This window comes from Telopea speciosissima, chromosome 5, assembly GCF_018873765.1.
Source record: "Telopea speciosissima isolate NSW1024214 ecotype Mountain lineage chromosome 5, Tspe_v1, whole genome shotgun sequence".
In the NCBI taxonomy this organism is placed as follows: Eukaryota; Viridiplantae; Streptophyta; class Magnoliopsida; order Proteales; family Proteaceae; genus Telopea; species Telopea speciosissima.
This window is the reverse complement of record NC_057920.1, coordinates 48,720,463-48,734,330: the sequence shown is the minus strand read 5'-3', so window position 1 is coordinate 48,734,330 and position 13,868 is coordinate 48,720,463.

The following is a 13,868-nucleotide window of genomic DNA, read 5'->3' as shown; positions in this document are numbered from 1 at the left end:
CAAGAGGAAGGTGCGTCAGACTCCTCTCAGAGACCTTTATCCCATATGTCAAGAGAAAGTTCATGGTGTCCGAGAGATCCACAGTAAAAAGAATAGAGTAAAAAGGTAAGCAGAAGGCAGTAACGTGACCATGCAAGCAATGAATGTGAATCAAGGAAGGATAGAGACCCAACCAAGTTTAGACATGTTAAAATCCTCAATTTCTCGGTTTGTGATGACGTTGTTAGGACCAGATTTCTGAATCATCTCCAAAGTATTTTCATCCTCCAGGTCCAATAGGGGAATTCTATTTGGTTTACTGGTCTTAGGAAAGCCCCATTGATGGGGAAAACTGGGATCAGTGTATGAAGCCCAGAAAAACCTCTGCTTCCATGCGTGGATTGAAGAAAGGGGTGGATCCATGATGGGAACCTGAAGGCTTCGTTGGCGGAGGGTATACAAGCCAACTTGTTCCTTATGGGCGCTAAGTAGGAAGCATTTGACGAACAATCCAATGGAAAGGGGCCTACGCAATCTTAGACATCTAAGCATGAACCCACAAACCATCCTCCAACAGTTTGGAACCAGTTGACATGGAGCCAGCTCATAGTGGGTTAGAAGTTGAGAAACAAAAGAGGGAAAGAGAAGACGAAATCCAGCTTCAAAGGAATCTACAATAACAACGATCTCTCTGGGAAATGTAGAATTTAGCCTATCCTCGGGATCGGCAACCCTAAGATCGATGGAATCAGGAATGGAGTAAAATCCTCGATAATCCACTACATCATCGAGAGTCAACACTGAGGGAATGTCGTCGATAGACTTCCCAATGGTTCCATCAGGAAGAGGCTAACGGGTATAATCGAACGTTTTGCTAGTAGGCTTAGATGGTTTCTTTATATGAGAAGAACCCAATGAAGCAAAAAGCCTCTGTGGAATTTTCATCTTTAACAAGTTGGGGTTAAAAGAACTGGCGCCAACTCCAGAATGAACTTGTTGCAGTTGGAAGGATCCACTAGCAAGATACGGAGGAAGATCCTCGCTCTCACCAGAATAATAGAAATGCTCTACCTGTTGGAGCAGAGTAGCATTCTCATCTTTGGTTTTTGAGTTGGAAGAATTGCAAGAAGCAGACATCTTTGAAGCAAAACAAAGAAATCAGTAAGTGAAGAAGAAAACTTACTTGAACGAAGGTTGGGATTGAAAAAAGAAATGGAGCATATTGAGAAGATCCCTGACGAACGAATCAAGAGCGAGAAAAATCCAAATGCTTGAAGAAATCGAAAAGTTACAGAGGTTCGAAGGACAGTGAAGAAGCAAAGAAGGTGAAAGAGATAGAGTATTTAAGTACTTGAGCAAAAAAAGGGATGTTCAGGATCACACAAACAAATTCAAATGAGTGGTCGAGATCAAATGGCGGAATCCAAGAAATAATGATGAGGGGATACATCAATTCACCCAAAGAAGCTTAAACCACAAGTAAACGCCCAGAGGAAGAAGAGTTCCAATCTCGGCTTTTCCGAGTACCTTTTGAAGAAAAGCGCGAAACCCAACAAATGGCGGCGGAGAAGTGACAACCAAGTCGTCACACGCAAAGGTGGTTCCCATCCACGGCCATAGGTAGGAGGGGGAAATGATGCAACAATTCTGAGTATGCACGAAAAATGAAGATAATTCGATGAAGCCGAACAAGGAAGTCATACCGATCATCAAAGGTGCACACTACAGTCCCAAGCATTAAGGCCGTAATTGGCAAAGCTAAAATCCAAGGAAAGGATAATAACTACTTATGTTCAACTTCAAAAACATAAGGAGTTGGGGCAAATGATATGAACAATTTCTCATTATTCAGTCCTATGAGGACACGTGGAAAGAAGAAATCTAGAAAGGAATGATAAACAGAGGAAAAGGGCAAAGGATCTACTACAACGAAGATTAGGTGAGCCCGCGAGTAAGGAATCAAGATCCTAGGAGGGGCATTCTTGGAAATGCACTATGAGAACTGAAATGAGGGAGAAGGCTATAAATAGGAGGAAAGGAGACAGCAAAAGGGGACCAGAATGCAAAATTCTCCCGCTCCTCCAAAGTATTCAAATCTATTTTCCCTCTCCCTCTCACTCTCACACCTCCATGAAGGTCTGGATCTCATTTCTCTTCATCAATCTTTGTGTATTCCAATTCCAATTCAAACGAATTAAGTCGATCGAGATCTTTGGTTCCTCGATCCTTTAATTGAAGTGTTGTCAAAGGATTCCGGCAATTTACTTTGCACAATAGTTTCTGTAGAATAACTGGATATTGTTTTTGCAGAGCCACAACTCTGGCTGCATTTCCACAGATGCTTTCCTCCATTGCAGTTGTAGCGGGAGTATTGGGTTTTGGTTTCAGACCTTGAAGCTCTCCAATGGTGGGAAGGAGGGAAGGAGATGAACAGAGGGAGGGAGAGGGAAAGTCACTGCTTGAAACTAATCTCCCCGTTTCTGCCTTTTTTTTTTTTCCTCTGTTTTGGGTTTGGGTGCTACCCAGGTTAGCATAACCCGGTTGCCAAATCGGGTTGTGGTTCATGAAATGGTGCAAATAAATCCCAACCACACGATCTTAATGTACCATGTGTCGCACAATAAAGGTGGTATTGCCAGGAATTGCCAGATTAAAGAATTGGAGAGGATCTTTATCCGTTAAACTCGGGTGACTAGAGGGTTTTTCCACTTTGCGTTTCTGTATTGTTGCAATCCACATGATTGGAAGACCAATTCAGTCGTATCAAAGACCGACATCAATTCATCTATATCCGCGTCGGAGTCTGATCTATCGCTATATTACATTAACATCGGGCACCTCTAAAGGTTTAGGGATATCTTTGACGAATTCCATCTTGAAAATGTTGGACAAAATTCGTAAAGTTGTTCGATCCACTCTAGATTTTGTGGGTTTTCGTCCATGGATTGGATGAGGGTTGATGGATCGAACATATCACCCGCTTTTTGTATCATATTGAAAATGGAGTTTGACGCCCCATGGGTCGGTAATGGGTTGTTCACCATGTTGGGCTTTTGCTTACTCCTCACGGTAAACCTCCCTTGATCCAAAAGATTGTGGATAGCATGCTTGACGAGAAGATAGGTGTCCGTGGAATGTCCCTTCTGAGTTTGATAGATGCAATAATGATGGTCCCAGTACCATTTAGGATTTTCTCCGAAACCGTACTAAGTGGGACAACTATATTAAATTATCCTTCGGCTTGAAACTTTTTAAAGACCAAGCTAAGGGGCATGCTCAAATCCGTAAAATCACTTTTGTTCCGGTTATTGGGTGGAGATTCATCGAAGTTGAAGGGTGCTCGTTTAGGTAGATTAGGAGCGACAACATTGACTTCATTGACCTTTGAATTCTTAGACTGGTAGGGCTTCTTTCTGCCACTGTTCTCCATTTTCGGGGGAGTTGTTAATTTCCCCTCAACATAGAATCCTCCAACCGAGCTCCAATCTCGGCTAGGGCTTGGAAAGTCGGGAAGGACTTGGGGAACATGCATCGGTAATATTCATTGCGGAGGTTCTTAAGCAACAATTGTATTTGGTCTTGTTCTATAGGTCTATTCCATATTAGGGCCGCTTTGCCCTTGAATCGTGCTAGATAGGTTGAAAACTCTTCATTGGGCTGCTGCCAAATGGTCTCGAGATCTCTTCTAGTTGGTTTCATTTCATATTATATGAATATTGCTTCTTAAAAGCCTTGGCCAAATCTTCCCATATACAGGTATAGGAGTTATCTAAGGACATAAGTCATCTATGACCTGACCCAGTTAGGGAGAATTTAAAGGCTTGATCTAATTTCTCATTGATTAACTCTTGGACCATTAATTGGCCTATGAAAGATCGAATTGAAGGTAAGCCTTATGATCTCCCATTCCGTTGAATTTTTGTGATTTCCACTTAAATCCGATTAGTAGACGAGCATTTGGGAAGAAACACATTCCTTCTGACATATAATTTCTATATACACTTATACAGATTTATTTAGACGCTAGGGCATAATTCACTTAATTTACATCCTTACTTTGAATGGAGACCAGAAGGGTGGAATGACATTTAAAGACCTATGCAGTGGTCTACCTTAGAGTAGTGGGTATTACAGTTGAGCCAAGTAAACAGAAAGGCAAATAACCCAAAATGACGAGCAAGACATTCTAGAGGCACTTGAAAATCTATACAATTTTCCAAGTTTTAAGCTGTTGATGTCCTCCACTATTTTTTCTTGCAACTTGTGTATTTTTACAAAGAAATTCTTTTAAGAACAATATTTCCACATAGAAATTCTTTTAAGAACAATATTTTCTTTAAAGAATGCCAACCCACAAGTCTTCTTGGGGGTCAAGAGAGAAGTCTCCAACCGAGTTTACATGAAAGAGCTTTCTCCACATCATTAATTTGTTAAAAGCTAGAGGCTCCAATGACCCTAAGATTGGTAGATTTTATATCCTTCGATTAACTTCAAAATAACGAATTGAAATATGACTCTGATTGTAAACGAAGGCACCCGAACGCTATTAATGCTTTGAAACAAGTTTGCAGGAGAGAGAAAGACAAACCTTTTCCTCTTTTGGAGATAGAAACAAGTTTGAAATGTGAGAGAGAGAGAGAGAGAGAGAGAGAGAGAGAGAGAGTAGTAGTATTAGTTAGTTTCTTTTGGGGTAAAAGTAGTATTAGTTAATTAATGTGTTCATACGTGGAACTGTTCAGATTCCAATCTTTTGAAATTGGGTTGACCAAAAACCCCTGTTGGTCTAATGAGAATCGGGTCAAGTTGGTGTACTTTCAATAGTGGTTTGGACCGCAGACTCGGTCCAATCAGATTGCCTGTGCTTTACCATTCCATTTCAATTTTACTCAAAAGTTTTTAACGCCTGAAATTAAAGCCAAACAAGGTCATAGCACCCGAATCAGACTCGATTCCATCATGCATGTAACAGTGGAATTCTAAATTCTTGTTCTTCTCTCTATTAAATTTTTGGAACATTGGAGTATTGGACCATCCACGACTCCGACTCAGTCTTGACTTTATTGGATTGACCATCATTTTTTCAATTCCCCTTCTTAATCCTACAAAACTCAAGAAAAAACAGAATTCCACGACTTACGGAAAATAGGTTATTGTCTTTTTCGGATGTGTTTTCACTGAAAATATGATACAGTTATTGTTATATATGATTTATTGTTATCATTCGTTTAATTGTTTTTTTGTTAGAAGAATCCATATAATACTATAATGTACCTTTTAGTGGGATAATTTATATTCCCTATAAAAATAAATTTTTAGTAATTTTCAGTCAGTGTATTTGATTTATGGGAAAAAGATCTCTACTTGGTGGTGTTTCCTACGCTCTCCAATGGGTAAGTACATCTAGGCATCGACCCAAGGGGCAGAGACATCATCTCACGATGCCCTGTGAGAGGGCGTAGGAAACACTGCCAAGTAGAGATCTCTTGCCCTTGTTTTATTATTAAACTTATTAAGGTAATTGCTTATTGTGCCTCCGTCATTTAACCCCTACTAAAAGTAATTTGGTTTAAGAAAAAAAAAGAAAAAAGAAAACCAGAATCTCTAGCAGCTCCCGCCCCGTCCCCCAGTTTGGCTCTCTTCCAGCCCTGGCGGGATCTGGAGGATCCAGCCCAACCAAAAGAGGGGTGTTTGGGTCATTTCACAGGCAGCCCCCTGTGAAATGACCAAATCCCCCCCCCCCCCATTTTGGTTGGGCTGGATCCTATAGCTCCCGCCATGGCTAGAGGAGAGCTAGATCTCCCCCTCCTTGCTTCAATCTCATTTCCGCCTTCTCTCCTTCTCGTGCCCCCACCCCCTGTGCTTGCAACCCCGCCCATACTCTGCAATGCCACCTCCACCTATAACACTGCTCCCCCCACATCTGGAACCTCTCCCCACCATTGCAACCCTGTATTCCCCCTATACCCTTCAACACCATTGTTTGACCTACAACATATGCTTCACCCCTTGTCTGCAAACCACACCTCACCCCATCATTCTCTTCTCCACACCCCCTCCTTCCTCACCCCTACAATGTGCAACCAAACCCACGTCCGTGTGAGAAGACGAAAATCTTTATGCCCAATAGGAAATATTTTTATATCTTTGGGAGATAAAAGGAATAAGAAGTCACCTCCTAGATTAGGGTCTAGGACCCACAAAATAAAATATGACTCCATGACGATTGAAATGGAGGCCAGTCAACCAAAGGGCAGTAAGCGGTCTTCCTATTTAGTTGATAAAGGAAAGTGTCATGCACCTTGATCCACCCAGTTAAAGTGGTATACCTATTTAGTTGGTAAAAATAAATATAAAGATTAAAGTTGGAAAACTGGGTTTCGACTGGGCTGAATCATCCAAGTCGAGTCAAATTTTTGAAAAACTTACTCAAGAGTCGTGTAGAATAGGTCAGGATAAAAAAATGTCGAGACTCGATCATAAATCCTCCGAATCAAATAAGACTCTGTATTTTTACTCGAATAAAATCACACTTGGAAATTTTAACCGTCTTTTTAAAAAACTATTAAGCTAGTTCACTTGGAAATTGAATTGAGTAAAATAGTAAATCTATATTCTAAAACAATAAGAAACCATCAACTCCTCGACTCCCTTCTCTTGTTCAATGTATAACTTCAAATTGCATTGATATGTGATTCCTTGATTTTATTTTCTTCTGATTTTACCATTTTTTTTTTTTGTATTTTAATTTTTTGATTTTTTAAATAATTTATACATATTTATTACATTAAAAAATAAGAATAAATGTTAATCACCTTGATCGGGTTTGACAAGGTCGAGTCACCAGGTGTTCAGATGAGTCAAGCCAAAAAACCTGGTTTTCCAACTATGATAAAGATAAGACATACAAATAATAAAATAAACAAATTTAGGATCGAAATACATACCAGAAGTGTTTGTTTACAAAACAAAGATTAGCATATTGAAAAAAATTTTAAAAAAATAATAAATATCCTAAAGATAGAAAATTTTATTTCATGTTAATGCTCTCCTAATTCGAAAGCCTTAACTCATGTAATTGTCAATAGCTATTGTGTCCATGTTCTTACTTAGATCAATGCCTCAATGATACAATTGGGGATGAGAAATTTTCTTTCCATCACAACATAGGATGCACATCAGAACTGTGGTAGGTTTCGTGGTGCCAAAATTTCATTGATGAATGGATACCATCCTCCTTACTAATGTGATGACATTGATCCAACATAATCAACACTTATCAAAATGCAGAGAAATGGTTTGAAATAAAATTCTAATAAATTAATGGATTAGAATTTACAATGCAAAAGGTGCGACACATAATGGTTAATCATATGAATGCGGCTCCAAGTTTCAAATGTGCCGAAACGATATTGTTGTGTCATAAATCCTCTCGGAGCGAATTCTTCTTGCAAGACAAGAATTAGCAGAGAGTACTGGGCCAGGCCGGTGATCTCACTCCGATGCTTAAGTTAGATCTCTGAGCAATAGTCAGAACAATTAGAATTTAGATGATTTGGACGTGTGTTACCTCCCCTATTTAAGGTGACGGTAAGTGGCGATCACGCCTGGAGTGGGCAGCGAAAATCTCGGTGAGGAGTGAGACCATGACTGATTGTAATGTGGGATCGTTGATGATCCTTTCTATCCCACACGCCGGCTGTGGCGTAACGTGGGCAGCGGTTTATGCCCTCCATGCTAGTAGTGGCGTTATATGGGTGGCGGTTTTGGGACCGTGTCGGTTCCCGATGATGGTGTTGTTCTGAACCCGTAACTTGATCCACGACCCGTTACCTGATCCATGACCCGCTTTTATGGATCGCGGATTTATTCCTCATCAAGAGCCCCCCACTCCCCTGGACACGTGTGTCCCAGGGGAGGTCAGGTTACTGTTGTTCTGTGATCATTTCTTCGGCACGTGAGATTTGACAGCTGGGTGGCTGAGTGTGATTTTTCGCTTTCGCCGTTACCAGCCATGTGGCCGAAAAATCTCATAAGGCGCTTCGGCTCGAGGTGTCGTTCAACTACTGTACCGACGTGTGTCCGTAGGCATTATGACCTCTAGGTTTAGCCCATAGTTGATCGATCCTTGCTACCCTACATCTTCCAATATGAGGTCGCCGTGTGGCATGAACATTAATTTCTCTTGGGGACCCAAACGCCAGCTGACCTCGACCGTCCGATGGGTTGCGTCCCTTGGCCCTTGGGTTTGGAAACATTCCCTCTTCTTCGAGTGCATGGATTGAAATCTCGCTCTTTGCAGCGATCCCTCGCTGATCCCTTTCATTTCTGTGCTTTTCGTGGTTCTTGCCTTCCACCACTACACTTTGCCCCAGTGCCGTTGTATCCGTGGATTCTCGAACGAAGCTCTAGGTTCTGCTCCAACCAGACCGCGCTCTCTCGTTCTCGTTCTCATCTGATTTCTATTAGTAACTATTGTTTTTTTGGCTTTTTTTTATTTTTTTATGTCTTCATCTTCTTCTCAGCCGAACTCCCACAGGGATTCCGGTGATGTTGCCCAAATGAGTGGGGGTTCTGACCCTGAAGTGAGTTCTGAAGAGACCCAAGAGGAATGATCTGCACTCTTTGGGTCAAAGAGATTCTCTACCCAGGTTCATCGTTTGACCCAAGACCCCGCTACTCAGTCCAACGGCGAGAGGGCTATGCCCAAAACTTTTACGGAGCGCATTGCCGATGGCAGCAGTGTCTCCGATGTGGAGGAAGAAGATGGTGCCTCAGGTAGGCCCTCCTATGTGGCTGCTTTTGAGAGTACCTTTACGGAGGATTCATTATTTGGCCTCGCGTTCGGTACGGATTTCCTTCTTTGGTAGAGACTTGGGTTCCTACCAGAGCTGAGAGGGCGAATACCCCCCGGCCAAATACTGTGTGCCTGTATGAAGTGTCCTTTCAGTGTGGTCTGCACTTCCCTATTTACCAGTTCGTTCGGGAAGTGTTGGAAGCATCTCTTTGGCTTCTACCTATTCTTCGCCCAACTGGGTCGCCAGGCTTCGTAGGCACTTTTCCTGTATTTTTACCATCTGAAGTAGACTGTTGACGAGTGGTTTTATGTGGCTCGGCGTAGTCCTCCGGGTCGTACGGACCCAAATCCTTTGTCTCCCACATGCTTGAGTCTGCAAAGAAGTGGAAGGACCGCTTCTTCTTTGCACATATTGAGGGCAACCCCTTTAGGGCGGATTGGGGACCTATTCGACTTTCCCTGTCATTTATGGGAACTGATCCTGGAACTGCTTTTTCGATAATGACGTTCTTTGAGTTTCTCGGAGAAACCCTAAGCCATTTAGGGTTGGACACGTGCCCCTGTAAATATAGGAACTGAATCGTTGCCCCTTTATTTATGTCGCTCGTCTTCTTGGAGGCGTGGGGCTGGTGGGGTCTGGCCACGTGGCTCCTGACGTGATTTATCACTTTATGCGGCTCTGGATTTTGAACCGTCATCCTTCTGTATTTGTATCCTTTCCACTATTTACGAGAAGTGTGAGCCAATAGGATTAGCCCACATGGTCCCAAGCTTTATTCATTCCTTGAGCTGTTTGAGCCATCGAACCGTCGTCCCTCCCCTTTAAATAGGGGTGGCATATCCTAACTCTTGTATCATTCACAGGATCATGGCTCCCTTTGCATGTTTACTATCTTTCATTCTCTCTTGCCGCTGCGTATGGGTCCGCCACTTCTTTAGATGTAGAGGCTTCAAATTTCAAAGACTTAATCTGATGCTGTTTTTTACTTCAATCTTCCATCGACAATGAGCTTCACGGCTTCAATCCTCGATTAACATGACCTTCCTTCGGGCGATTGGCCGTGGAGTATCCCCTTTGTGTTTCCTTCCATACCAATCTCTTTTGGGTGGCAAGGTAACTACGAAGGGGTAGAAAATCTAGTGGAGACTGGCGTCGTTGCTTTCCATTGCTAACGTGTTTGGAAGGTTGGGATGTGGAGCTATCAAAGCTATTGAAGGACCCTAAGTCTCCTCACGTTCACGTCTTTCCAACTCTTCTTCCTGGCCGAGGAGGTGAAGGGGATGACTGAGTTTCTTGGGGCCCAGAGCATTTGTATGGTGAATCCCATTTACCATGGCGGTCATCTCCAGTTTTTGGGTCACTCAAGGGCCACGACTTTTGATGGACTCTGTATCAGCCTGTCTGACGTTGCTGCTATCAATGCTACTCCTGTCTCACCCCTGATGACCCCTAGTGCTGACGCTTCATCCTCGGGCTTACAAGGCTGTGGAACTCTTAGTTTTCCATGTTTTCTCCTTACAGGTTGTTGTGTTTGTACTGAGAACGATCTCTGTAACTTTCTTGTATATTGCGATCTTCGCCTGTACTTCTATCTTCCAAAAGGATTAATAAAATATTATTTTATATATATATTTTTTTTACTTGCGCTTGTCTCGTATTCCTTTATTAGCTTCACGTCTCGGATGTTTAAGCTCTATTCTTGACCGAGGAGATCATGTCTTTCTTCTAACTTTGCGAGTCAGGCTTTCGTGCCAACCATGGAGGCCAGTCCTTCGCTTTCACCTCCGTGAGTTAGGCTTTCATGCTGACCGCGGGAGTTAGACTTTAGTGCTAACCCTGGCGAGCTAGGCTTTCATGCTGACTACGAGAGTCAGACTTTGGTGCTAACCCTGGCGAGCTAGGCTTTCGTGCTGACTACGGGAGTCAAACTTTGGTGCTAGCCTTGGTGAGCAAGGCTTTCGTGCTGACTACGGGAGTCAGACTTTTGGTGCTAGCCCTAGCGAGCTAGGCTTTTGTGCTGACTATGGGAGTCAGACTTTGGTGCTAGCCTTGGCGAGCTAGGCTTTCGCGCTGACTACGGGAGTCAGACTTTTGGTGCTAGCCCTGGCGAGCTAGGCTTTCGTGCTGACTACGGGAGTCAAACTCTCATGAATGCTTGCATAATATTTGGATCACGCAGTGATATTGCTATTAACAGAATAGGATTAGAGAATGAATGCTTGGATGATTTAGTCATCCCAAGCACATCTTTATTTATAAGCATAATGAAGGATGAAACAATTGTACATTAGCAATGTGGGACTAAACCACATGTACGAAATAAATAAAATAACAAAAGAAAGAGGACCAGAATACCCATGGTATTCTGGTCATATAGCTAACACTCTCCCTCAAGTTAGTGCATATATGTCATGCATGCTGAACTTGACTAAGATAGGATGAAACAGCGTGCTACTCAGGCCCTTAGTGAACACATCAGCCAATTGATCAGTGGACTTCACAAAGGGAACACAAATGAGGCCGGCTTCAAGCTTCTCCTTGATGAAATGACGGTCAACCTCCATGTGTTTAGTACGATCATGCTGGACAGGGTTATGAGCAATGCTAATGGCGGCTTTATTGTCATAATAAAGCATCATAGGAAGATGGACAACAACACCAATATCCTGCAATAATCCTCTAAGCCACAGAAGTTCACAAATTCCTTGTGCCATTACGCGAAACTCGGCTTTAGCACTAGACCTTGCCACAACATTCTACTTTTTGCTACGCCATGTGACAAGGTTCCCACCCACAAAGGTACAGTAGCCAGAGATAAATTTTCTGTCAAGAGAACCAGCCTAATCGGCATCAGTATAGGCTTCAATCTTCAAGTGACCATTTGGGAGATAGAAGGATTCCCTTTCCCAGAGCAGACTTCAAATACCTTAAAATACAACGGACTGCATCCATATGAGAAGAATAGGGATCATGCATGAACTGACTCACCAAACTTACAGCAACTGCAATGTCGGGGCGTTTATGAGAAAGGTAGATTAGTTTGGCCACTAACCGCTGATAAGCACCATTATCAATAGGCTCACCCTCTTTCTCCCTAAGTTTTGTAATAGCTTCCATAGGAGTATCTAAAGGTTGATAGCCAAGTAGCCCTGTCTCAGTTAATAGATCAAGGACATATTTTCTTTGAGAAAGAAAGATGCCCTTTGAAGATCGAGCAACTTTTATCCCTACAAAATATTTTAGGGAACCAAGATCTTTGACCTTAAACTCACGGCCAAGAAGAATTTTTAAATCCCTGATTGCAGCATCATCATTACCCTTGACCACAATATCATCCACGTAGACTATGAGAAGAGTAACCTTATTACCAAGCCATCTAATAAACGAAGTGTGATCAGCATTGCTCTGCTTGTAACCAACTGAAATCATAGCCCTATGAAATCTGCCAAACCAGGCCCTAGGTGACTGCTTCAAACCATAAAGGGCACGCTTCAATTTACAAACCTTGTCCTTAGTCCTGTCATCAGAAAAACCTGGTGGAATGTCCATAGATACCTCCTCCTCAAGCTCTCCATGGAGGAAGGCATTTTTGACTTCTAACTGCTGAAGATCCCACCCAAGATTTGCAGCACAAGATAATAACACCCTGACGGTGTTGAGCTTTGCCACTGGTGCAAAGGTCTCCTGATCGTCAACTCCATAAGTCTGAGTGAACCCCTTTGCAACCAGACGTGCCTTATACCTATCCACCAAGCCATCAGCTTTTTGTTTAGCCACAAAGACCCATCTACATCCCACGGGTTTTTTCCCTGGAGGAAGAGCCACAAGATCCCACGTATTATTTTTGTGTAGTGCTCTCATTTCTTCCAACATTGCTGCCTTCCACTTTCCATCTGTAGATGCTTCCTGCCAATTTCTAGGAATCGAGATAGAGAAAGAGAAGATACAAATGCACGAAAAGAGGGAGAAAGAGAGTTATAAGAAACAAAATGAGATATGGGATGTAAAGTGCAAGTCCTAGTACCTTTGTGAATTGCAATAGGTAGCTCGGAAGGATATGGATTACCAGGAGAGGTAGGATCTGTGTCTGGAGCCGGCAATTGGATGGGTACTGGTGCTACAGTGGGATGCAACTGCCCTCTGGTAGATCTACCCCTTGTATAGGTGATCATGTTGGAGTTGTCAATTCTCTTCTGAAATTCACCAATAGTTCTCTGGACTGGAGTCAGCTCCCCCTGAATAGGAATATTAAAAACACTATTTTCTATGGTCTCCCCCTGTAAAGGATTCCCATTAGGTGAGGGAGGAACAGCCAGAGGTTGTTGGCAGTCTCCAAAGTAGGATGGGCAGCATCCAAAGTTGGATGGGAAGCATCCAAAAAGGGCTGGGCAGCAGCCGTGGGTGGTAAAGGGGGCTGGACAGCAGCCGAGGGTGGTAAGGTTGGACAGTAGCCAGAGGCACCTTAGGTAAAGGAATTTTGAAAGCCACATCTTCACCAGCACTCTCCCCCTGAAGAGGTGGCAAAGAATAATAAGAAATGGACTCATGAAAAATAACATCCATACTAACCACGGTATGGCGGGAAGGGGGATGGTAGCATTTATAGCCTTTCTGGGTTGAAGAATAACCCAAGAAAATACAACAGAGCCCCTGAGGTTCAAGTTTGCCTAGAGATTTGGTATCTCTAGCATAACACACACAACCAAACACCTTGGGAGGCACAATAAAGGAGGAATTACCAATCAAAATATCAGAGGGGCTACGGGAGTTAAGTACTCTAGAGGGCAGCCTATTGATGAGATAGGCCTCCGTAAGAACCGCATCCCCCCAATATTGAGATGGGACATTTTTCACAAACATCAAAGCTTTGGCCATTTCTAACAAGTGGCGGTTTTTCCTTTCTGCCACACCATTCTGGGCAGGGGTATCAACACAACTAGTTTGATGAATGATTCCATGGTCAGCCAAATATTTTTGAAATTGTGATTCTTTATACTCTGACCCATTATCACTTCTCAATATTTTGAGAGTAGCCTGGAACTGAGTTTGGACCATTTTATGAAAGTGCTGAAAACATGAAAAAACCTGATTTTT